Genomic DNA, 24,693 nt, shown 5'->3' with positions numbered 1-24,693 from the left:
CTTTGTGAACCTTCGGTAGGACATAGATGCATGGGAATGTGGGCTCTATGACTGACAAATATCTATGTTCTTTTTCGTCCAAAAGACCGATTTCCCGCCATTCAAAAAGTCTGCTATTGATGTAATCACATAGCTGTTTGATTGGATTAACAGTTAGTCTCGTGTAACATGTAGTATCCGAAAGTTGTCTCTCTATCTCACCCATGTAGTCGGTTTTTTCCATGATGACCACATTGCCCCTTTTGTCGGCCTTTCGGATGACTAATGTGGGATTTGCTCTTAGTTCCTTAAGTGCCTGGTTCTCGGCCAGAGATAGATTAAATGTTGTTGTGTTGTTTTTGGTGTGTGAGGCCTTCATGTTGTATAAATCGTGGCAAAATGAGCCTAAACAACCATGTGTCATGCCTTCAAAGTTTCCATAATCAAATGTCAGTCTGATAAGTTAATCCACACAGTTTCAGCAGAACCATCAGTATTGTCCAATAGAGAGTGGAATTAAATGGGATATTGAAATCAGTATTCCTATATATTACACCGAAAGTTGAGAAGAGTAAAAAGTAAAGGAACGAAACTCAGGTCCCAACACCTGTATATAAGAGATACCAGTAGTATGAACAAAAGTATAAAGATAAAAATCCATAGGCTAGAAAATCCTTAATGTTCAAGAGTTCATCACCTGATTCCGTTGCCAGCTAAATTCTCAATTCACTCAGGCTAATTCGCCGTAACAGTAAAAATAAAATGTAATTACAAACACAACCATGTGATCGTGGGCGGTCGGCGGGCTGGAAAAGCAGGCAAGGAGGCCGGATATAGTGGGCAATGTTGAGCTTTATTGCACACAAAGCAGTTGGAAGGGGGTGAATGAAGAGTTCAAAACAACAGAAAATGCCTCCAGCAGGAAAAAGTGGCAATGCGTTGGTTCGCGATCTTCCTCCTTGGTCGTCGGTGTTGACACTTCGGGAACGTCACGTAGGAGGGGGAAGAACAGGCTCGGTAACCCACAGGTGTCTCCTCGGAGGGCAATAAGAGAAAGGAAAAGGGAGCCGTTAGTCCTGCTGAGAGTCGCTATTCTATGCCGTAACCACAACCAGGGGTGAGATAGGAGAGAAAACGACCGTGAGGGGAAGGGAAGAGAAGGGTCGGAGGTGGGTTGGAAAAGGCACAGAGGTGTTCGGAATGGGGGTCGTGAAGGCTGTATTTACAGGGTGCAGTGCTGTATACTATCTACACAGGTGGTTCGGTGAATAGCGGGTGTCTCGAGTAGAGGGAGTATTTACACTGGGGATGACATATTTACACAGAACGCCTAGCGTGCTGAAAGGAGGGAAACCGGTACTCACGCGCTCCACCGTAACTCTCCTCCGAGTTACGGCCGCTCTTCAGCCACCTCCGTAGGGCTCCACCAGTCTTCGGACCACTCTTCGGGTTCGCCGCCTTCTTCTTCTTCCTTCTCCACGTCTCGAGTCGATACCTCCTGCCACGATGTTCCGACGACTGCTGGTTCTCCTCTTCCGTCTTTTATCGATCGGGTTTCCGGCAGGGAGGAGGGACTGCCGGGGTCGAGGGGTAGTCCTTCCGGTCTGCTGTTTCTCTGGGGAGGTTCCTGCAACAGAGAGAGGGGCGGGGTCGCCGTTGTCATGGACGCTGTAGACACGGTTCCGTATGGCAGAGTCCGGAAGGGAGTACGTTGGAGGGGGTTTATGCCCGGAGGGGGCCGTAAGGGTCTGGTGCAGACGGGTACTTCCTCACAAACCAGTTATCTAGTCCTCAGATTTGCGGTTTACACACTAGCTAATTGTATAAACTATATGATAGTATAATCACCCTATAACTCGCTCTCCCGAGCCTATCAGGTAAATATTGATGTCTTGTCAATACAGAAATTATTTTCACGGATGCATAATCTATAATCAGGGAAAAACAGCCAACCAAAGTACCTAATTAAAAAACAGGAGCATATCCTAGAGCATTAATCATCATATGTAGTTATGTGCGAATACCTACTTCACAACATTGCAAATGCTCACCTAGATTGTATGATAAGGCAGCAAAATGTACGTGTCCAAATGATGTATAAAGGCGAAGTATGAAATGAGATCACAAGTCCATGACCTACAATGCAGAGAGTAATAGCCATGTATAAAATGCATATTTCACAGGTATATAATTCACAACCCAATCCAGCCACAGCCTCAATACAGATTAGTACCATTATAGGTAAATTGCTATGTTATCCTTGCCTATATTAGGCAAGATAAACGAGTCCAGATAAGTTAAATCAGACCACATGGCAATCTACAGCAAGTGCTGTTGTGTGAAAGCACCTCTGTAGTTATCCAATATGTATCGTGATACAGTATGACATCATAACGTATTCAATTAGCAACCTCTATTGTAGTTGCTACGCTAACATTTATCCATCCTCCAGTACGCATATAAGCTAAATAGAAATAACACAGTCCTTACTAGAAAGCGGTAAAAGTGCTGTATATATATAACTACAGCTAAACTGCAATTTATAATGTGATAACATAAATACAGTGCACCGTTAATGTAATATTTGTGAACAACACAGTCTCATTTAACCAATGTGATTGATGAGGTAGTGACAACTGAGCGTTAAGTGTAAGCCACACACTAATATCATAAAAATCAAAAAGCGTCCAAATATATCTTCCCAATAAGCAGTAAAGCTCAAGGGATGGATACCGCGGCCAATGTAATCACTATACAGCGTCTCAATCCACTGTGTAACTAAGCCTCGGTTATGTATATAGTTTAAGTCAGAACAAGCGCTAGCATCTAAGAGATCTTACCTAAGACAGGTTCCCTCGGGCCGGAAAGTTCTTCATTTGGCGTACACCATAGGCGCCGTATTGGGTAGCCGTCTTATACTCTCAACTCCCCTTACACGTGATGATAACGTCACGTGTTCTAACTGTAACGAATCCGCCATCTTGGAAAGTCAAAAGGCATCAGTAATAATGCCAGGGTCATTACCAAAGTATACGTAATCCTTCATAATATCGGTGTATGGTTATGAGTAGTTGTAAGTCGGATCAGCGGTGGACTACCATCCCAAATCTGTCAAAAAATTATGTATGGGCTACCACATCGTAATTATATATGTTCGATGCTCCAGTAACGTGCACGTGATAATACATGTAACGTGTCTATACAAAGACCGGGTACACCATCTTAAAATGTGTGGTATGCATCATATAGTAATGACAGGTATCTAATCAGGATATACACAGTAAGACATCAGAGTGTATTAAAGATTGAGTAAACGATGGGCTATCATCGTGTTAGGACCATCAGTTATGTTAGCTAGACTTATATAGTGCACAGCTGCCTCAGCAAAGAGGCGTCCTGGCGCTAACAGCAGAGAAACATAGAGGCTAAGAAACTCGGTGTGTAGGCGCAGAAAGCAGAGCATATAGAATAGGGGAACTAGGCCAAGGGGAAGAGGTAAGTCTTAATGGCTTTTCGGAAGGCCAACAAGTTATCCAAACTACGAATCAGAAAAGGCAAGGTGTTCCATAGTTTGGCTGCCAAACAACGGAAGGACCGTCCCCCAGCACGGAGACGGTTCACTCGAGGGACCACAGCCAAATGATGCCCCAGGGAGGGCAACTGGCATCTAGGAACATAAGGCACCAGCAAGTTGGCCAGAAGCCCGGGAGACGCAAGCTTAAAAATTTTAAAGGACAGACAGAGAGCCTTGAATTCGATCCGGTTGGCCATGGGCAACCAATTCAGCCACCGGATAGCACCAGTTGTTGAGCAGCTACGCGGGAGCCCCAAAAAGGGTCTAGCGGCTGCATTTAGGACTCACTGCAAACGCACTAACTCAGCCTGATTAGCCCCTAGGAAGAGCGAGCTAGCATAGTCTAGATAAAATGGCAGCTTGAACAATCAACTGATGGGTAGATGGATCAAAAAACTCCAGCGAGGGCCTAAGTCCCCGCAGAAGGCCGAAACAGGTGCCGACCACTTTCTTGGTGTGATCCTGTAAGCTAAGAGAGGAATCCATCCATACCCCCAAGTATTTTACCACTGTCCTAGGGGTGGGTACACTACCAAGAGTGGTGAGCCACCATTGCTCACTCCAAAGTCTCCTGTCTTGTCCCACCAGCAACACCTCAGTTTTATTAGCGTTAAGCTGGAGGCAGTTGGTGGTCATCCACTCCGCGATTGCAGCCAGGCCGCTTCAAAAATTGGAGGTGTCCCGTGTGGAGTCGTCGGAGAGGGCCACCACCAACTGTGTATCATCAGCATATGAGACCATAGTGAGGCCTTTGTCCCTAGCCACCGTAGCAAGAGGTTGAACGTACAGATTAAATAGTACAGGACTCAGAGCGGAGCCCTGGGGCACACCCTGCCCGATGGACTGGACACGTGAAAGGAACGGGGGGACAATCACTTGGAATGTTCTCCCTGACATGAAGGATCTAAACCATTCTAGAGCTAGGCCTCCTCCAGACAATGTAAAAGAATCTTGTGCGAGACCGTGTCAAATGCGGCACTGAGATCAAGCAATAAAAGTACCGCGGTATGCCCTGTGTCGAGAATAGTCCGCAGATGTTCGGTCACAGCCAAGAGAGCAGTCTCCATACTGTGCCCAGGGCAGAAGCCATTCTGGGAGGGATCCAAGGTGCCATTAATATTCAAGAACCCTCTTAAGATGTTATTCACGTGAGCCTCCACAATCTTAACTACCCATGGTAGAAGGGATATAGGGCGGAAATGTTCCAGCTTAGCCGGGTCCAGCAGAGGTTTATTGAGTAACGGAACCACCATGGCCTGCTTCCATAGCTCAGGGACCACAGCTGTGGAAAGAGAAGTATTGACAACCTGGCACAAAGGAGCCAGAAGCACAGATAGGGAGTCCCTAAACTTGGCAGGTTTCAGAGGATCTACCGGAGAGCCAGATTTAACTTTCCCACTCAGTAGTAAGAACTCTTCCTGCGTGATGGAAGAAATGACCTCCAAAGAATGAGAGGGAGGAGGTCCGTGGAGAGCAGAAGGAGATGGAGGCACCAGAGCGAAAGACCTATAGATAGTTTCAACTTTATTAACAAAGAAGCTTGCCAGGTCCTCACAATGCTGCTCAGACATAATCACGGAGCCAGAAGAGTTTTTCCTAACTCTGAGATCCTTAAGTATTTTGAAAATACACTTAGCATGATTGCGGCTTAACTTGATTTCATTGGCGAAGTAAGCCGCCCGGACAGAGTGTATAGTCCTATGGTAGCTCTTAATAGCGGCCTGATAGTAAATTTTAGCCACGGGATCATAGTCCTTTCTCCAGGCCCGCTCCAGCTTTTTACAAGATTTACGAATTGCAGCCAGAGAATCATTAAACCATGGGTTAGAATCAGAATTACAGCCTTTTGACCATTTGGCTGGAATGAGAGAATCAAGAGCTTGAAGAATCCAATTACAGAGTGAGCTGTAGGACAGATCAGCGTCAATGTGTAATTTGGGAGGGTTTATAGAAAGAAGGGCATGAAAATCCTCGAGCTTCAGTTTACGCCAAGGGCGTTTGAAGGAGGACAGTTGAGAGGCTCTATACGGGGGCTCAAAGACCGGGAAAGACACAGAAACCAGAGAATGGTCAGACCAACATACTGGGCTGGGAGTCATGACAGAGGCAGAAGGAATATTAGAGAAAACAGGGTCCAGCAAGTGGCCGGCAGTATGAGTGGGGCCAGAGACCAATTGAATTAATTGGCAGGCCGCCAGGTCTGCGAGCAAACTGCTTATTTCATTATCATGTTGGAAGTCAAAATGTAGGTTAAGATCACCCAAAATGCTGAAGTTAGCTGCGCTCATTGCTAGATTGCGAGTGACATCGATAAGGGCAGATTTAAACTCCTTAGCTGGCCCCAGGAGGGGTGGGGGGGAGGGGGGGGGGTGATAAACTAACAACCCAGATTCTGAAGTGAGTGCAATCGCAGCCCTCCACCAGCTCTTTGACAAATGAGCAGGTGTAGCAGGACTTGAAGATAAGTGCAATACCGTCCCCTCTAGTCTCCCTGTTTAAGGTCAGAATACTATAGCCTAAAGGAAGCGCTAGGCCCGGTTCTGCCACCATATCATCACTTAACCAGGTTTCTGTTAAGAAAAAAGCATCTGGGGATTCCTCCTGAACCAGATCATAAATATCCAGGTAATGTTTGGCCAGAGAGCGAACATTAAGATGAAGGATTTTCATTAAAAACCTGGACAGAGGAGGGGGGGATGAGAAAGGCGACAGCATGAAAGAATCAAACCCACAGCAAAGGCAGCAAAAGGGCCCCTCCAAGAAACCTAGTGGAGGCGAGCTACGGGGGTTTACCAAAGTATTGATAGCCAGCAGCTCTGCCCTAGAATAGGTACGTGATCCTGAAGTACAATTACCAGCGATTCTGGCGTCTGGCGACGTCCAGGCACGGACGGGCCCAGACTGGCTCGCCTTAGGCGCGCCCTCTGCGCACGTCCGCTGCGCTCCCACGCCATAGCTCGGTTAAATACAGGCTCTGGGGAGGTGGCCAAAGGACTAGACCGCCTCACCAACAATATGGCGGCTAAGAGTGGAACACTGGAAATTAAAAACACCAGCGTCGGCAGTTTGATACTCCCTCCACAACAATCAGCACGCCAATGGCTGCGGTGGACCGGGGAGACGAACAGTCAACAAAAGCGCTCCAGACCAAATGCGGAGCTGAAACCAGGTAAGACCAAGCTAGGTCGAGTAAACTGTACGCTTAAACCACTTATTAACCAACAGTGTAATCAGGCTAAATATTAAATCCTCTCGTAGCGGGCACGTGACGTTGCAATTCACGTGCTGATTCAAAAACAAGTCCGTCATACTACAGTGTAATCCAGCTAAATATCCAATACTCCGGTAGCGAGCACGTGAAGTTGTAAGTCCCACGTTAAGACAAACAGCAGGTCCGCCATCTATAATTACATGATTTACGCAAGAATAACAGTAATCATAATCCTCAAGTTATCCATATTCCCAGAAACCATTTATAGTTCTAACTCAAGTCATGTAGCGGTCAAACAATAGTCAGCCTATGGACCAAATATGTACCATCTAACATACAAAAAAAGTCAAATTTAATTTATAGAAGAAGTAAACAGAAAAAAGAGGGGGGAGAGAGGTAAAATATGTAAAGTATGCACAGTGTGTGGAAACCAGATGTACAGTCCCAAGTTGTCCCTGTATGGTATCCACATAATCACAGCTTACATACAAATAGACCAAACATCCTCAGAGTGAGTATATCAATAGCTTCACAATCGTTCTTAGTAAATAAGCAACCATTATACAGCTATTACGAGCATCTTGTACTAGGTAGTACACAATGACTGAGAAATTCAGTATTACAGTTACGAATATAGACATCACAGCAATATCTTTCTGATACTTCAGGTAGTATAAGTTATACATAGTAATACAATCATTGCCCAAGAGAATACTTTAGTTCACTATCTATATTCATACTGAGTTCCACTGCCTTTAGTTTCATTATTCACAGTGCTTCTCTGCGCCTCAACTGCAATTACCTATTACCGCCTCGTGAGTCACCCTTAACATGGTCAATTCCATGGAAGCTGAATTTATGAGTCTGTTGACCAGGGTCCCTCTGCATGGTATGGGAGACAATAGGGCATCTGGTTTCTCCATTTGTCAATGCCCTAAAATGTTTAGCAATTCTCTCACATAGACATCTTATTGTACTCCCAATGTAGATTTTTTTACACGTACAAATTATTACATAAATCACAAACTTTGTATCGCAGTCAATAAAAATCTGTATCGTATGGTCTCCTGTATTGTTGAAATTAAAATGGGTCACTCTGTCAACCTCCCATCTACATATACTGCGCCGCTCACACTTGTTGAAACCTTTTATATGGTCGCTTAGCCAGTTTCTCCGTTGTGGAGGTCGTGGATAACTCGGACTCACTATATTAGCAAGAGTTAGTCCTCTCCTGAAGGTCAAACTGGGCGATACCGTAAGGTATAACTTATTGGTCTCAATGTTAAAGTTAGTCACCAGTCTGATTTTGTTAGACACTTCAGTTTTGTTCTTTTTAGCTATCGGCTTCAGTGTATTCTTCCTTTCCAGTTTATGTGTCTTGGTGGATGTGTTCTCAACAACCCTTAGATCATAGCCCATCAAGCCAAATCTGGTTTTCATATAATTTATGGTATCATCAAATTCCACCTTCTCCAAGCAGTTCCTACATGCCCTGCCGATTTCCCCATACCGGATAGAGTTAATTTGGCATTTTGGGTGACAACTTTCAGCATGGAGTAAAGCGTTACAACTTGTACTTTTTCGATGCATTTTACTACAAACTTTGTCCCCAACAATGTATAATTTGACATCTAGAAAGACAATACATTACATATACTAGTGTGTAGTAAATATCAGGTTGTAGTCATTGTCATTTAGATATATGAAGAACTCCTCCAGTTCACCAACAGTGCCTGTCCATAGTAGTAGGCAATCATCGATGTATCTTCTCCAATGATAAATTTTGTCAATCCAACGTCCACCTCTTGGGCCCCAGATTCACTCCACCTCGAACCAACCCATGAATAAATTGGTGAAAGACGGAGCAAACCTGGAACCCATAGCACTCCCAAGAATCTGTCTGTACCATTTGTTATCAAAGAGGAAAACGTTGTTTTCCAGTACCAATTTCGTCATATCAAGTAACAACTCAGTATGTTCAAAATATTCTACTGGTCGTTTGTTTAAAAATGACCGTAAAACATTGATTCCCAGGTGATGATGTATGTTTGTGTACATGGATATCACATCCAAGGTCACAAGTATCATCCCAGGTTCCCAGATAACCTCATTCATCAAATTCAAAATGTGTTTTGTATCCTGCATATAAGATGGTAAATTTGTCAAATAAGGTCTCAAAAATGTATCTATGAATTGTGACAGTTTTTCTGTGGGACCCCCTATCCCCGATACAATCGGTTTACCTGGTGGTCTAGTAGGGTCCTTGTGGATCTTTGGTAAGGTATACAAACAGGGGAACCTAGGGGGATCAACCAGCAAATAGAAGTATTCGTCGTAGTTAATCAATCCTCTGTCATACCACTTTTTAAGTACCTTGTTAATCTTCCCTGTCAATCCTTGAATTGGATTACTGTCTAGTCTTTCATAGTACAATCGATCATTCAATTGAGCTAGGACCTCGTCATTATAGTCAGTTTTTGTTCATCAACACAATGTTCCCACCTTTGTCTGCAACCTGTATTATCAGCTTTTCATTGTCCCTTAGTTTCTTCAGTGCCTGTCTCTCTGTAATAGTTAAATTGTCACATTCCGATACACCCCTCTGGTCTTTTTACTTGTAATGATTTTATCTATCTCATGGTTCATGGCTTTAAAGAAAACGTCTATGTTGTTCCCTGACGTCAACTGGGGAGTCCATTTAGATTTACTTTTCAGACCAGGCTTCTTGCTCAAATGTGTACTCAGTTCTAGATCCTATAGAAGCTTAGTCATAATCATCGGGTCATTTTAATTCTCAGTCAATGATAATAATGCTTTTGTATCATAAACATCTTGTTAAGTTACTCATCACAGGTGTTACATCCCAATGTGATTCCTTAGTGGGATTTGCAGACAAGAACTTTTTTAATTTCAGAAGTCTCACAAATTTATACAGATCAACTCTAGTTGAACATCAATCACAGTCTGTCACTGGGCAAATTCCTAAGCCCCTTGTCAACACTGAAATCATATCTGTTGTTAATACAAAATCAAAACAACAGTCCCTTGCCCATGCCAACAGTATATATTATGTATCATTGACAATAATAAAAAACACTCTTGTTCCTCCGTTGAAACAGTCACTTCATTTAATCTTGAGATCCTTAGCCAACACGTTGTCACGACCTGTCGTAAATAGCCGGGAGTCTATATGCACAACACTAGCGATGAATGTCAGAGCGAGTACATAGGGACCAAAGATCCAGAATACCGGGGGAGAAGCCAGCTCCAACCAAAAGGCAATATAAGCCCCGCCCTTACAGAACCGGTGCTTGTCAATCTGGGTTTGTGATTACGAAGAGCAACATCGCCCTTCGTTCATGCTGGAGCGCTGCCGAAAGGAACTGCTGTTGTTTGGTTGACCGCGCCGAGGAGCCTGGTGCTGCGCTGTTGTGGTGCTCTCCTTGGCAGCCTTGTACCGCTGTTTCGTGATAGAACGCGCTGTGCATGTTCACTGAGAGAACCATTGGGAGGCTCTGCTGCAGCTGATTCTGCAATTTGACCCGACCGTGCTGGAACGCTTTTCACAATCTCTCCGCGAGGTAAAGCGAGCAGATCAGGCCGCATGAGTCTTCAGTATTCCGAGGGCCCTCAGAGACACACGGAGGTGGCGCTGGAGCGCTGCTCACGAAGATAATTGCTGCCTCAATTAGGGGATGTTAAAGAGGCATTAACGTCTCGTGTTTGTTCTTGCCTTGGGGCAGATGCTCTGCCAGGACACAGCTGTAACAAAGGAATGGATAGTTCTGTGAAGAGAACAGAACGTGTGCGGTTCCTACAAGTCCAGATAAGTACATGGTGTTGAACAGTACTAAACACTTCTCTTATCAGGTATGGAGCATGGAGTCAGAAATAGACGTGTCTGTTGCCCAGCAATGAAACTTATCTCCTGAATGCTCATTTCCAGTGAGCTTGGATGTTTTTCCTTTTGGTTATTTTTGTTTTCTGTTTTTTACATGAGGCTGTTTGCGGCAGTGTGGAAGTAAGTGTGTACACGTAGACATATATTTTATACCATGCATTTTGGTACGTATCGGGTGGCACAACACATCTTTCTTTTGTCTTGCTACAAGGAACATGGGGCTAGATAGCCTGAGCCAAGAGAATAGAACTGAAGCCCTATGTCCTGAGGAAGGTCTTGCCTCTTGTGTCTTCTAGAACCACAACTTTATTGTTTCTTTTGTCCCTTTTTACCCTTTCCCCCAAAATGGTGTGTCCTGTTTGAGTGCTACTATGTATATGCTCTCTGGACATTCCATGCCAGGGGTGAGGGTGGCCTAGCATCATACATCGCCCCTGCGGTAATCAAGACCTAAGGTTAGTACATTCCAGTCTGTACTTGACACACGTGTTTCATTGCGCTTAATTGTTGTGCACAGCGACTTCTTCAGGACTAAGAAACAAACAAGTGCATAGAAGTTGGGAGTAAAAGATATCCATCACTAACATCAGATGTCTGTTACCCTTTGTGACAGTATGTTTATCGCAAAGAGCGAGTCAAGTATAGTCCTCGAGCCTGTGGAAACCCATGCTGTTTTACTAAAACATATCACCGTTGCAGTCTGTAGACAAACTTGTGCGGTTAAAAGATGATCGCTATTCCAAACAAAAATTGTCAGAAAATGAAAATAAGCCTGTTTCTGGTGACTTATTTAGTGACATCTAATCGCTGAACATTTAGCAGTGACTCTTCTAAAGTGATTTAAGAAACAGAGCACCCCCTCAATGTTGCCGCAGATCAAGAAAAAGTATATTGATAATCTAAGAAGTCCCTCTAATCTCTTTGTATGGATCCTATATGGAGATAAGGTACAAGGGAAGAAAATAACGCAGTGTTAAAGTAACAAATCCACTAGGACTGGTGAATAGTGATAATTGTGGAAAGGTATTGTAGGGAAACCAACCTCAGTTCCGGTTGTATTTCCGACCCAGAATGGGTTCTAGTACTCCAGTGGTATTTGCACAGTAAAGGGCAACAGTGATTACACTGTCTAAGATTTAGTGTATTCCAGAATTTTTTTCTGGGGATAAACGAGAAAGGCAGACAGAAAAGTCCCAGTTTTAATTGTGAGAACACCGCACTCAAGGGTTTGATATCGCCCCATTCGTAGCTGACAACAGGAAGTTCCACGTATATTAAGTGTGGATCTTGTGTGTATAAGTCATAAATCCATCATGAAGAATGACAAAGTGTTATAGTAAAACCACTCTTTGGGGGCTAATTGAGTCCCTCTTGCCAGCAACTAAGGGGCATATGCATCAACATTAGCATTTGCGATTCCTTATTAGCGAAAAATAAGGAATCGCTAATAAGGAATAGCAAAAGGCTATGCATGTAGGAATCGCTATTCAAATAGCGATTCCTTAACATTCCTTATTACCGAATCGGTAATACCGAATCGGTAATAAGGAATACCTACCCATTCATCCCTATGGCCTTGGAGGCCCATAGGAATGAATGTAAAGCCATTCTGTATTAGCGATTCGGTATTACCGAATCGCTAATAGCTGGAGCACTTTCAAGGGTGCCAGGGTGTCAAAAGGACACCCTGTTGCACCCCTGAAAATGATATGTGCACATATGTTGCACACACACATGCTCTAAGGGCAGTTCATCTTCATGGTAATTTGCTCCCCTTATTAGCGAAATCGCAAATTTTTTAACTTTGATGCATTGCATTTAAGGAATCTCACTTTGGGATTCCTTAAATGCAATCGCTATTTAAGGAATCGGTATTTAAGGAATCCCTATTTAAAGAATCGCTATTTAAGGATTCCTTAAATACCGATTTCTGCTTTTGGGTTGATGCATTGGGATTGGGTATTTTTTACTTAATACCGGGAGCTAATAAGGAATCGGTATTTTACCGACTGGATTTTGGCTTGATGCATAAGGGTGTATGTCTTTACTGGCGTAAACGCAAACCTTAACCACAATAAAGGGAAGATGGGGATTTTGTTACAATCACTATATATGTCCTTCCCATGTAATGTAATGTAATACTATTAAGGAGCGTACCCCAAGTTAAGGGTGCACGTCTCAGGAGTGTAAAGTATGCCACCGCTGAGTGCTACAAGGTATCCTAATACGGGCGCTTACCTCTGTTCAGTAGCAGGGCTGCCTCTATCGTGTCCGCAGAAGAGTTTGGCCTGCTGAGGTTCCTGCCTAAATACTGGAGAGACCACAGACATAGTCATAGGACTACCCCCGCTTACTCTAACAAATCAAAGAAATGGCGTCAGCCATCTTGAAATAGAGTAAAGTTAATGTTTGAAAGTACAGCTGCCTTCAAAAAGCTAAGTGGATGGTGCAGTCCTGAACCCAAAGTGTATCAAGGATCATATACCAACGTACTGGGGTATCTGTATGGTCACAAATATATTGTATGGGGCCATTCTGTCTAACGTCCAATTTAAAAGTGATGAAACAGATGCATAATAGTATGAAGAAAACTGTTGGTCATTTTAGAGCAGTGAAGCTCCACAATCTAATTTAATCCTATGTAGTATTGAGTAATAAAAAGTTATATTGAGGTCGAAATCCATGCTAAACTATGGCAACATTGAAGCAGAGTCGAGGGAATACATTCCAGATCAGGAACAAGAGTGTTTTTATTACTGTCAATGATACATAATATATACTGTCAGCGTGGGCAAGGGACTGTTGTTTTGGTTTATCAGTGGTTATCCACACATTGGGGAGGAGGGTGGCTCTCCCCACCCTTATGCACCGCAATCATAATTGTACACTAGTATATACTCACTTCGTATTTCCCAGGAGCGCCATTACCCTAAACAATCCACCAACCAAGAAGTCCCACTTAATACAAAATCAGACAGATTAATTACATCAATTTGTTTAGAGATCTGCATGGGGCCACTGTCTACTGTTTCTTCAATGAGGGTGTCCTCATGCCCCTTCTTTCGTTTGAGTGTTCCCTTTCCCCTGGCTTCTCTCCTTGTCTTTGTGCCTCTATATCTCGGCGTCTTGTACGCGTCTCTCGATTGCCCATACTTATCCGGCACACTTCCTTTAAAAAACTGTTCTCAGTTGCTAGATTAGAGGGCCCTCCCCTGGATCCTCACTTTCACTACTCAAAATATTGCTTGATGAGGTACTAACCTCACTCGCTACTGTAGGATCTTCCTTTTTCCCTGAAGATGAGTCCTTATTAACTAAATGGTCAAAACACTTTGCAAATGTGAAGATGCGACCATTTTTATATTAAATTCCATCGCATTTTAGTTTCCTAGCCTTTCTCCGCTTGATCTTGTAGCTTATTCAGCACCTCCTCTAGAATGGCATTGTTTTTCGCTGTTGGTTCTGGAAGATTTAACGATTTAATTTCATCTTCCAAAATCTGTATCTCCTGCAATTGTCTCATGATCTTTCTGTCTGCATTCTCAATCAGAATGTTAATTAAGCTTCTAGAACTATTGGTCAGTTCCTTTTCCCATTGCGCAAGCAAATCAGGTTGTATATCATCATACGTTGGTATTATTTGTTATCCCAAACCAAGTGGTATTTTATTTAAAGTTAGGTATTGCTTTAAAGTAGCTGCGTCCCACCATTTAGATAGTTCTGCTCTCTTCAGATTTTCTAATCGTATACATTTATCTTTTAAGCCTTCTTTTTTGTTGCTCTTGGTATTTCCCAAAGCTGTGCCTACTGAGTTCCCTGATGTGAGGTTCTTAAAGAGGTCATCTGCTTCTTTATCACAATTCGTGTTAATTAGTATAGCCCTTGTGGCTGCCCACGGCCTGAATTAGAAGAAGAAAGCAAATTGGCAGCCAGGCAAAGAAGAGAAAGACCAGGCGCTCAACAAGCATATAGGGCAATGTAACAATACAACACAAGTATTAGTTGGTGCTCCAAGGGGAGAGTGGTCGGCTGCCAATTCAACCACAATTGATCCCCACAACACGAGGAATACAGTAATACAATGATTCACCCCTGAGCACTCAAGATGAGTAATGTTCTGTCCAACAGAAATGCAAAAAGTCTTATATAATTTCTTTAGTTCCAATTCTTTTATTCGGGTATTCAGCGTCCGACATTCAGCAGTATAATATTTCCAAGACACAGCTTGATGTTGAGGTACAGTGGAACACTTTACAGCCAACACGTGTTTTGTTGTGTGTTGTAGCACAAATATGACTTCTTCAGGGCTATAAACCCAAAGTAAAAATAGTTACTATCACTATTTCTATATAAAGGCAAAATGAGCCTAAACAACCATGTGTCATGCCTTCAAGGTTTCCATAACCAAAGGTCAGCGTGAAAAATAAATCCACACAGTTTCAGCAGAATCATCAGTATTGTCCAATAGAGAGTGGAATTAAATGAGATATTGAAATCAGGATTCCTATATATTACATCGAAAGTTGTGAAGAGTAAAAAGTAAAAGAAGGAAACTCAAGTTCCAACACCTGTGTATAAGAGATGCCAGTAGTATGAAAAAAGTATAAAGATAAAAATCCATAGGCTAGAAAATCCTTACTGTTCAAGAATTCATCACCTGATTCCATTGCCAGCTAAATTCTCAATCCACTAGGGATAATACACCGTAACAGTAAAAATAAAATCCTCTAATTACAAATACAACCAGTTATCTAGTCCTCAGATTTCTGGTTTACACACTAGCTAATAGTATAAATTATATAATAGTATAACCACCTTATGGCTCGCTCTCCCGAGCCTACCAAGTAAATATTGATATCAGTACAGAAATTATTTTCACAGATGCATAATCTGTAATCAAGGAAAAACAGTCAGCCAACCAAAAGAACTAATTTAAAAAAGGGAGCCTATCCTAGAGCATTAATCATCATATGTAGTTACGTGCGACTACCTACTTCTCAACATTGCAAATGCTCACCTAGATTGTATGATAAGTCAGCAAAAAGTACGTGTCCAATGAAGTGCTGAATGAATCTCTGATAATAGTTGTCAGATCCTAAGACACACTGCACATCTCTCACATTTTTTGGCACCGGCAATTCTTGTACTGCCTTGACCTTTCTCTCAGCCATCTGCATTCCAGCTGGACTCAATATTACTCCCAGAAATTCCACCTCACACACATGAAACTCACACATACTCAGTTTACAATATAAGTGGTGAGTCCTCAGGAACTACAATATACTTGATACGTGTTCTATGTGAGTGATTTCATCTGGGGAATAGATGAGTATGTTGTCAATATAAATGACGACAAAATGATCCAGGTACTCTTTTAAGACATCGTTGAGAATGAACTGATGTGCTGCAGGGTCGTTACATAGCCCAAACAGCATAACAGTATACTCAAAGAGCCAAACCTTGTTTTGAATGCAGTTTTCCACCCGCTCCCCTCTCTCATTCTTACTAAATGGGAGGCCCCTCTGAGATCTAATTTAGTGTAAATGTTAGCCTGTTTTACCTGATGTAACAAAACTGGAACAAGAGAAAGAAGATATCTGTTTTTTATTGTGTTCTGGTTTAGTATCCTATAATCAATACAAGCACGAAGGTCACCATTAGCCTTGGGAATGGAAAAGAGAGGCGAGGCGGCTGGGAAACAGGATGGTTGAATAAACCCATTCTCTAAGCATTTGTCTAAATACTCTCTAAGTTGTCTTGTTTCAGGGTCAGAGAGTGCATATATTCTATGTCGGGACCGGAGGCTTCTGATTATGCTTTCTCAATTTCTTTACTGAACTCAGCAGCCAATGAAAAAATAAACTACATAAGTAAAAGACATCACATCCCATGAGGCTTTGAACCACGCCTCCTCATAACAGCCAATGGCAATCACTCCACGTATACAAAACAGAGAGACACTTCCTTGTCTCCCTCTTTCTTTGCTGCTCCGCAGTCAAGATAAGTGTCTCTCTCTTTTGTGTACTTGAAATCTGAAACTCTTTGCTAACGAGTCTTGGTTGCTTATTGTTCATGATTTATTGATGGTGTTTTAACCTAGGTGTTACCTCCATGCGTGGTGTTTGCTAGGTTTCTCAGCGCGGTGTCCGCTTGCTGCCTCAGTCGCGCATTGCGCTCTAGGCGCGGTAGTGTTGCCGGTGTCTACATTAGTTTTTCTCTGGTCAGCGCGTGTTGCGCTGTAGGCATTACTGTCCCGTGTCTTGCCCCCATTGTCTTCGCGCTGCTGCCGGCGCTGCCGGCTGTTCTGGATCACGGTCCGCGATCGGAGGGGTTTGGCCCCCCCTCCAAGGAGCGGGTTGCACGCCGAGGCCTGAACGGCTTCCGGCGTGCATCTCGGAAGAACACACGCGCGCAGGCGCGCGTGTGACTCCCTGTATTTGCCGGATGAGACGCCCTGCCCCGGGCTGAATTGGGGATTAACGCAGCAAGCAATCTGGAGTACGGGCCGGTCACGTTAATAAGGCTATTTCAGCAGCGCTAAGGGTCTTGGCTGTTATTTGACCAGTAACCCTTTCCTTATCAGGCCTGATGGTCTTAAACTAATTTTTGGAACCTCGTGCTCACCCAGGCAGGGGGGTGTATTTTTCTCCCCATTAGTCCTGAGTTGTGCAGGTTTATTTAACAAGCCCTGTTGGGGTCTTATGTACTCTCTGACTCCTTTTTGCCCCGGCATTGCTTCCAGCTGACACCCTAGCTTGTTGAGGTTGGAGTTAGATAATTGAGCTTCCCTCTGGGGATTTCCTGATTGAATACAAGTTATTCGCCTGAGGTATGGCAGACTGCGAGTTCTACCAGGAGGAGGTGGCTGCTTGTGAGGACCAGGGTGATGATGAATACTAGTACGATGATTCTATGGAGGATTTAATCGATAAAAAATTGGATGCTAAGCTGGATAAGGCGCTCTCCTCCGCCTTATTACCTATTGCTCAAAAGCTAGATCGTCTGGTTACCCCGAACCCTTCTCCTGCTGGCACTGGTCCTGCTCCGACCCCCCTCCCTCCTCCCGAGCCCCTTGGTACCCCTTGGCCACACGCACACTCTTACTCTAAACTTTATAAATCCAATGAACAAGCCCACGCGGACGCCACGGCTCCCCTGCCTAAACCTTCCTCTCCTATTCACGTGGTTGACACCACTTCAGGTCCTGATACTGACACTGATTCCTCTCTAGAGTCCAAGCCTTGTAAACGTGCGAAGAAGCGAAAACACTCTTCGTCCCCTGTCCAACCCTCCCCCTTCCTTTTTGACCCTTCAGATATTGTCCATACTCGCTCTGCCGACTGGGTCCCACCAACAGCGGTGGCCGAGTACATGCAGACCCACTTACGAAGGATAAGGAGGTGAGAGCCTGCCTAAAGTCTGAATGCCCGCGTCCCAACCTACCCCATAAAGTAGAAATTACTCCTGACATAGATTCCTCCATGACCACTTTCCTTAAAAAGTACAAGAAGGATCCCAAGAAGAGAATTGATCGCGCCCTTCGGGTGTGTCAAGATAAGGTTCTTGACCTTGCGGGCCCCTTAGCAAAAATTCTCGAGTTAGCCCTACAGGCGCAAGAAACAGGGGCGGCAATTCACCCAGAGGTGTTGGCAGGATGGGCTCAACAAGCAATATGTATGCTGGGCAATGCCAATTGCGCCTTGGCTTCTGAGCGACGCAAGTCTGTCCTTCTAAGGATAGATCCACAACTGGTGGAATTGGCCACGGCAGAACCGGGTCCACTGGCGGAAGGTCAGCTCTTTGGTGACAAATTCGTGAAGGACATTGCGAAATTTGTGAACACTTTTGCCTCACTCGACAAGTCTCAATCATCCTTGAAGAGAGTGTTTCATCAGGTCTCTGGTAGGGCCGGGCGTGGTAGAGGACGCTCGGCCGGCCGATACTCCAACCCCAATCCTCAAAGAGGTTTCGCGCCCAGGCGCCGGGGTTATACCCAAGAGCCAGAACAGGCTGGTTTCTACCCCTCCAGATCGCGTGGATACAGGGGCCGCTTCAACCGAGGTGTCAACCGCGGCTACAAAAGCTTTGAGTCCCAGTCTTCTGGTAAGCCCTGTGTACCCTACGATTCCCCTGGGGGGCAGATTGTTGCATTTTGTTGTAAATTGGGCTCGCCTCACCACAGATGTTTGGATCTTGCAGACAGTTCAGGGCTACCAGATAGAACTTCTGGACCCCCCAGGTCAACTGCTTCCTCCTCGACCTCTCCTTTTTTCCCTTCTAGAACAGAATTTTATAGACTCCGAACTTCTAGAGCTTTTGGACAAACAGGCTATTGCCATAGGACCTTTCATTCCCGGAGGGTTTTGCGGCAACGTCTTTTTGGTGCAAAAGAAGGGAGGAGGTCAGAGACTTGTGTTAAACCTCAGAGACTTCAATCCCTTTGTCGTCTACAGGCACTTCAAGATGGAGGGCATCCATCTTCTAAGGGACCTATTGCTGGAAAAGGACTGGATGGTCCGGCTGGACTTGAAGGATGCCTACCTCACGGTCCCAATTTGTCTCTCCCATCAGAAATTCCTTCAATTTCAGTGGAAAGGACAATGGTACCGGTATCGTACCCTTCCCTTTGGTCTATCATCAGTCCCATGGGTCTTCACAAAACTCCTGAAACCGGTTGTCTACCGACTGCGAGAAATGGGAGTGTGCATGATTGTCTATCTCGACGACATGTTGCTCCTGGCCCAAGATCAGAGTCTACTGCTCACTCACTTGGAATGGACGATGTCCCTATTACAGGATCTGGGGTTCGTCATCAATCTCAAAAAGTCAATGATGATTCCGAACCAACAAATAGAATTCTTGGGTTTCCAAATAGATTCAGTCTCTGCCCAACTTCTCCTCCCTCTGCCCAAGATCAGGTCTATCAAACAGGAAATCAGATCCACCTTGTCCAGGCAGATGATTTCCTTGCGAGTTTTGGCGAGGATCGTGGGACTACTGGCCTCCTCCATTCAGGCCATTTTCCCGGGTCCCCTACATTATCGAGCCCTTCAGCGGCTCAAAATACACTACATCCAGAAGAAGTTCCATTACGACCACTTCATTCCTTTATCTCCAGACGCTCGAGAGGAGCTTCTTTGGTGGCTGGAGCACATGTCAGCCTGGAACGGAAGGGCGATTTTCGGCGCAGCTCCGGATGTAATTATCGAATCCGACGCCAGTCGCTGGGGCTGGGGCGCTCGGTGTGGAGACTTTGCCACAGGCGGACGATGGTCTGCCGACGAGTTAAGGCTGCACATCAACTGCCTCGAGTTGTTAGCGGGCTCGTTTGCGATACGATCAATATCTCCCATGAAGAGCAATTGTTGCATCCTCCTCCAGATGGACAATGTGTCAGCGGTGAGATATATCAATCGGTTAGGAGGGACGAGGTCCCAAATGTTGGTCAACATTGTGAAGGAGTTATGGCACTTCTGCCTCAATCACAAAATCACGGTTGTAGCGGAATATCTCCCGGGCAAGCTCAACCAGGTGGCGGATTGGAACTCCAGGTTCCTGAGAGATTACAGCGATTGGAAGCTTCAACCCACGCTGTTCGCGGAGATCATGAGTATGCGAGGACCCTGCAGGATAGACCTTTTTGCCTCTCGCCTCAACGCTCAGATCCCTTTGTTCTTCAGTTGGAGACCAGACCCGATGGCGATGGGAACGGACGCGTTCCTTCAACATTGGGGCCCACAAAGGATTATGCCTTCCCTCCGTTTGCCCTGATCCCGAGAGTGGCGGGCTTTGTCCGTCGTCAGATGGCTTCAGTAGTGTTGGTGACACCGTTGTGGAAGACTCAGTCGTGGTTTCCCACACTATTGGAGTTATCTGTGGATCTTCAACTCCCGACTTTCCCGACGATTCTCCAGGACCCAGTGAGAGCTTGCCACCCACTGATCCTGCAGAACCAACTACCTCTCATGGTGTGGACGCTCTCAGGAGACACGAGAGCATTGCAGGCCTTTCACAGGCAGCTGCCAGTTTAATACGACAGGCTTAGCTCCGTCCACCCGAAAACGATATTCAGCTTCATGGAAGCGATGGGTGGGTTGGTGCCTTCAACGGCAGGTGGATCCCGTGGGATCAGATATGACTGAGATTTTGAATTTCCTGTCGGAATGCGTGGAATCAGGGCTTGCTTACAGGTCAGTTAATAATTTTAGATCAGCTATCTCGGCGGGCCATGGCGCTATTGATGGTACACCAGTTGGGACGCATCCCCTCGTGTGTAAGTTGCTTAAAGGGGTCAGAGTGGCCAATCCCCCTCGACCCAGGTATTCGACCTTATGGGACGTCTCGAAGGTCCTCTCTTTGTTGGAGTCTTGGCCAGATAATCCGGTGCTTTCCTTAAAACAATTGTCGGCCAAACTCACTATGCTGTTATGTCTGATCTCCTGTCGTAGAGTCTCGGACGTGCGAGCTCTGGATCTGGCAGGTAGAATGTTTTCCCAACAGGGTGTCTCTTTTATCATCACGAGGAGGACAAAAACGATGTCACGTTCGGTAGAGTATCCTGCTTTTCCTCACAATAGTAGATTATGTGTTTTACATTGCCTAAAATGTTATGAGGAATGCACACTTGCTCATAGGACTGATCCTTTGGGGCAATTGTTGATTGCAATTCAAAGACCTTACAGACCAGTATCAGCTGCCACCTTGGCCAGGTGAGTTCGATGGGTGATGTCAGAAGCTGGCATTGATGTTTCCATCTATGGCGCTCATTCCACTAGGGGAGCTATGGCCTCTAAAGCGTATATGTTGGGATCTCGTTTAGAGGATATTCTGAGAGCGGCTGACTGGTCCACGGATTCTATGTTCAAAATGTTTTATTATAAGCCTATATCGCATGTGTCTTCTGTTGTTATTGATGAGCTTTGAACCAGCATAATCAGAAGCCTCCGGTCCTGACATAGAATACAACATTTTCTAGCTATCGCGACAAGAATTTTACATTCTATTAAGGACACGGAGGCGAGGATTATCCCACCCGTTGGGACAGTGGTATCAACTGTTTAGTTGTATTGTTGTTATATTCATAACAGATTATTGCCCACCCTTAAGGAATCAAGTTTGTGGGTTCCCCTTTTTTCAACCTTGTTTCTATTTTCAGGAAATGATTCTAACAAGAATTGAAGTAATGCTCCGCCTGGAGATGACCTTTCCCGTGTGCGAAGAGGTGGATTTCAGGACTGAGAATGTACTATAACAACATCGGAAGTGCTACTCCGACTGGAGGTGGATCCCCCTTATGAGAAGATGGTTTTTCTTTGGACTGGGTGACTATATTCTCCGTTGAGAATTCTAAAGAAACTGTTTATCTCTCCGTTGAGAGTTGAAGTTGCTGTGATGTTTTCGTTCGGACTTATAGACTGGTTTTTCGCAAAGAAAGACGAAGACAAGGAAGTGTCTCTCTGTTTTGTATACTTGGAGTGATTGCCATTGGCTGTTATGAGGAGGCGTGGTTCAAAGCCTCATGGGATGTGATGTCTTTTACTTATGTAGTTTATTTTTTCATTGGCTGCTGAGTTCAGTAAAGAAATTGAGAAAGCATAATCCTCGCCTCCGTGTCCTTAATAGAATCTAAAGATCTTGTTGCGATAGCTAGAAAATTTTGTATTCTGCATGTAGAGATTGTGGCACCTGACATCAAATCTATTTGGTAGTCGTAATTCTGGCAAGACAACGTTTTTTTCTGCTGTGATGGCAACATGCAGGGTGGTATTCAAAGCTAACATGTGAGGAGGATCAGAGCACATACATTCTCTGCTGCATTCTCCGGACTGGAACTGATACTTTTCCTTCTCCAGTCTATCACGGGGTTGTGTTTCCTCAACCACGGCATGCCTAGGACAAAACCATACTGTGTGGTGTCTATGAGATTGAACAGTATTTCCTCCACATTCATGTATTCTCCTGAAGCACACTCTAGGTTCATGGAAGTGGTTTGTTCTGCAAAAGGCCCTCAAGCTAATGGTTTTCCATTTCCCGCAAGAACTGTTTCTCGAAAAGCCTTTTGTAGTTTCGGTAAGCTCAATGTATAGGCTAGTGCGTTATCCACAAAATAACCAATGGTTTCCGAATCATTCATTACCACTACCTGATGTTCACATCCTTCACGTTTAACTACATAGGGATTTGTATATGGGTAAAAGTGTCTTTGGGTGACGATAACATAAGAGAAAGGACTCTCAAAGAGCTCAAATGTGTCCCTTCTATCAGGTTTGAGCTGGACAGTTTTCCGCAGCCTCATCAATAGATACTTCAACCTTCTTGGTGTTTCCAAAATAGGTTTCGTTTTTTTCGTTGACACAACTCTAGCAGTTCCTTGTCAGCACTAAACGTTGTGGCTCGATGATCAAAAACGTTTTGTACGTAGTTGTAAGGGCTTTTCAAATTTCTCTCAGTTAGGAGCTGCTAATGGCAATCCTGTTTCCCAGCCCATGTCATATTTTGACTCAGTTTTAGGTCCACAATCTGGTCAGTGGGTTTGGGTCGCACATTCAGAATTAGCCTCTTCATCGGTGCCAAATGGCACGGCATTGCAGAAGTTGGAAAGAAAAATGGGTTTAGCGCCCCCTTCAGGCAAGTGCGGCTTGAAGGCACATTTTTCTGCCGCTACTACAATGGAGTATGGCAATACTGGATTTCAGTCAGCGGAGCAGGATGCGGCTTTACTACGTGGGACTAAAACTCAAGGCAGATCACGAGCAGATGTTGTTTCATCAGCTGCACATTTGAAGCGGATGTCAGCGCATAATTGGAGGTCGTATGATGGGGAGAGTGTGATGGGGAAAAGCTAGGAGTGAGTAATGCTGGGTTGGCTATGCATGATGACAATCTGGATTATGGGGATGACAGTGATGAATTTGAGGAGGGGGAGTTGAGGGAGGGGGATTGTGCTGAACCATTGAAGGTTTCGCATCTAAACTCTGGGGTGCAAAGGGGATTGTTGGGGACAACAAATGTGTTTAGTATATTACAGAAGTCTAGATCGGACAGGACGACGGATTGAGATCGGCTGAGCAGCCCTTGACAGCGGATGATCCTAGGGAATTTCACAAATGTTCCTTTCAGTTACTGTCAGGTAAGGCACAGTGGTGAAACACGTGGCATCAGTCTGATCATGAAGAATATAAAGTGCGATCTATTGTTGTGGGGGAGGGGTTTGTGAATCCTGACTTGATCTCACAACCAGAAGTGGTATTACAGAATACAGGTACACAGGTTAAAGATACAGATAGTGGTATGATGGATGCTTCTATTCAGACAAAGAAAGTGGCAGAGATTGCTCATTCTGATAAAGACGAGAAGGAGGAGGATCAGAATATCCATAAAAAGCTTCCTTATATGGGTATTGCGATGCCTTTGGGGTCCCATCTTTCAGACTGAACAAAAAACTGAATTTGGAAACATGAGTTTGTAGATGTTTTTAAATTATTACACAGGGACATCCAAGCTAAAGAGGGATCTAAGGAAGAGGAATGGGAACTGGCTAAAAGGCTCAGGGTTCCCAAAACCATTGAAAATTGGACATCAGCTTTTCTCATATATGCAAGCGTATATTGTGAACGTCACCAAGATAGGGCAGCAGCTATGTTCAAGTACATGGATAGCATTCGTAAGGCCCAAATGCATTTTGGAGGCTGTGCCTGGTTGAGTTATGATGAGGAGTTCAGAGCCAGGTTAAGTATATTTCATGACAAGCCATGGGGGGATGTAGTTTCCGAACTATGGCTTCAATCTATGTCTTCTACTCACCCGCCAGCCACAACAAGTGGTTTGCCGGTCACTTATCGGCCCTTTCAACCTCGTCCCGCCCAGGTTGGGGCGAGTTGGTATGGGAGAGGACAACATCCGGTTTCAGGAGCCTGCTGGAACTTTAATAGGGGTTTTGTAACAGGCAATTTTGTCGGTACAAGCATAACTGCTCACAATGTGGGGGAAAACATCCGCTGACTCAATGTTTCGCGGTTGCCAAGTTTG

The 24,693-nt window shown here is 44.6% G+C and overlaps 1 long non-coding RNA gene across 1 annotated transcript in view; it reads right to left on the bottom strand.

Annotated features, from left to right (window-relative positions):
• Nucleotides 1–1,063: 1,063 nt before the first annotated feature.
• Nucleotides 1,064–24,693, bottom strand: part of LOC146862936 (uncharacterized) — a 32,376-nt gene continuing 8,746 nt past the window's right edge. The window contains exons 2-3 of the long non-coding RNA XR_014978533.1: nt 2,031–2,115; nt 1,064–1,606 (exon numbers count right to left, since the gene is read on the bottom strand). This is a non-coding gene — a long non-coding RNA (uncharacterized LOC146862936). The remainder of the gene's footprint in view (nt 1,607–2,030; nt 2,116–24,693) is intronic.

This window comes from Triturus cristatus, chromosome 2_2 (assembly GCF_964204655.1).
Source record: "Triturus cristatus chromosome 2_2, aTriCri1.1, whole genome shotgun sequence".
Classification (NCBI taxonomy): Eukaryota; Metazoa; Chordata; class Amphibia; order Caudata; family Salamandridae; genus Triturus; species Triturus cristatus.
This window is presented reverse-complemented; position numbering and strand designations above follow the sequence as displayed.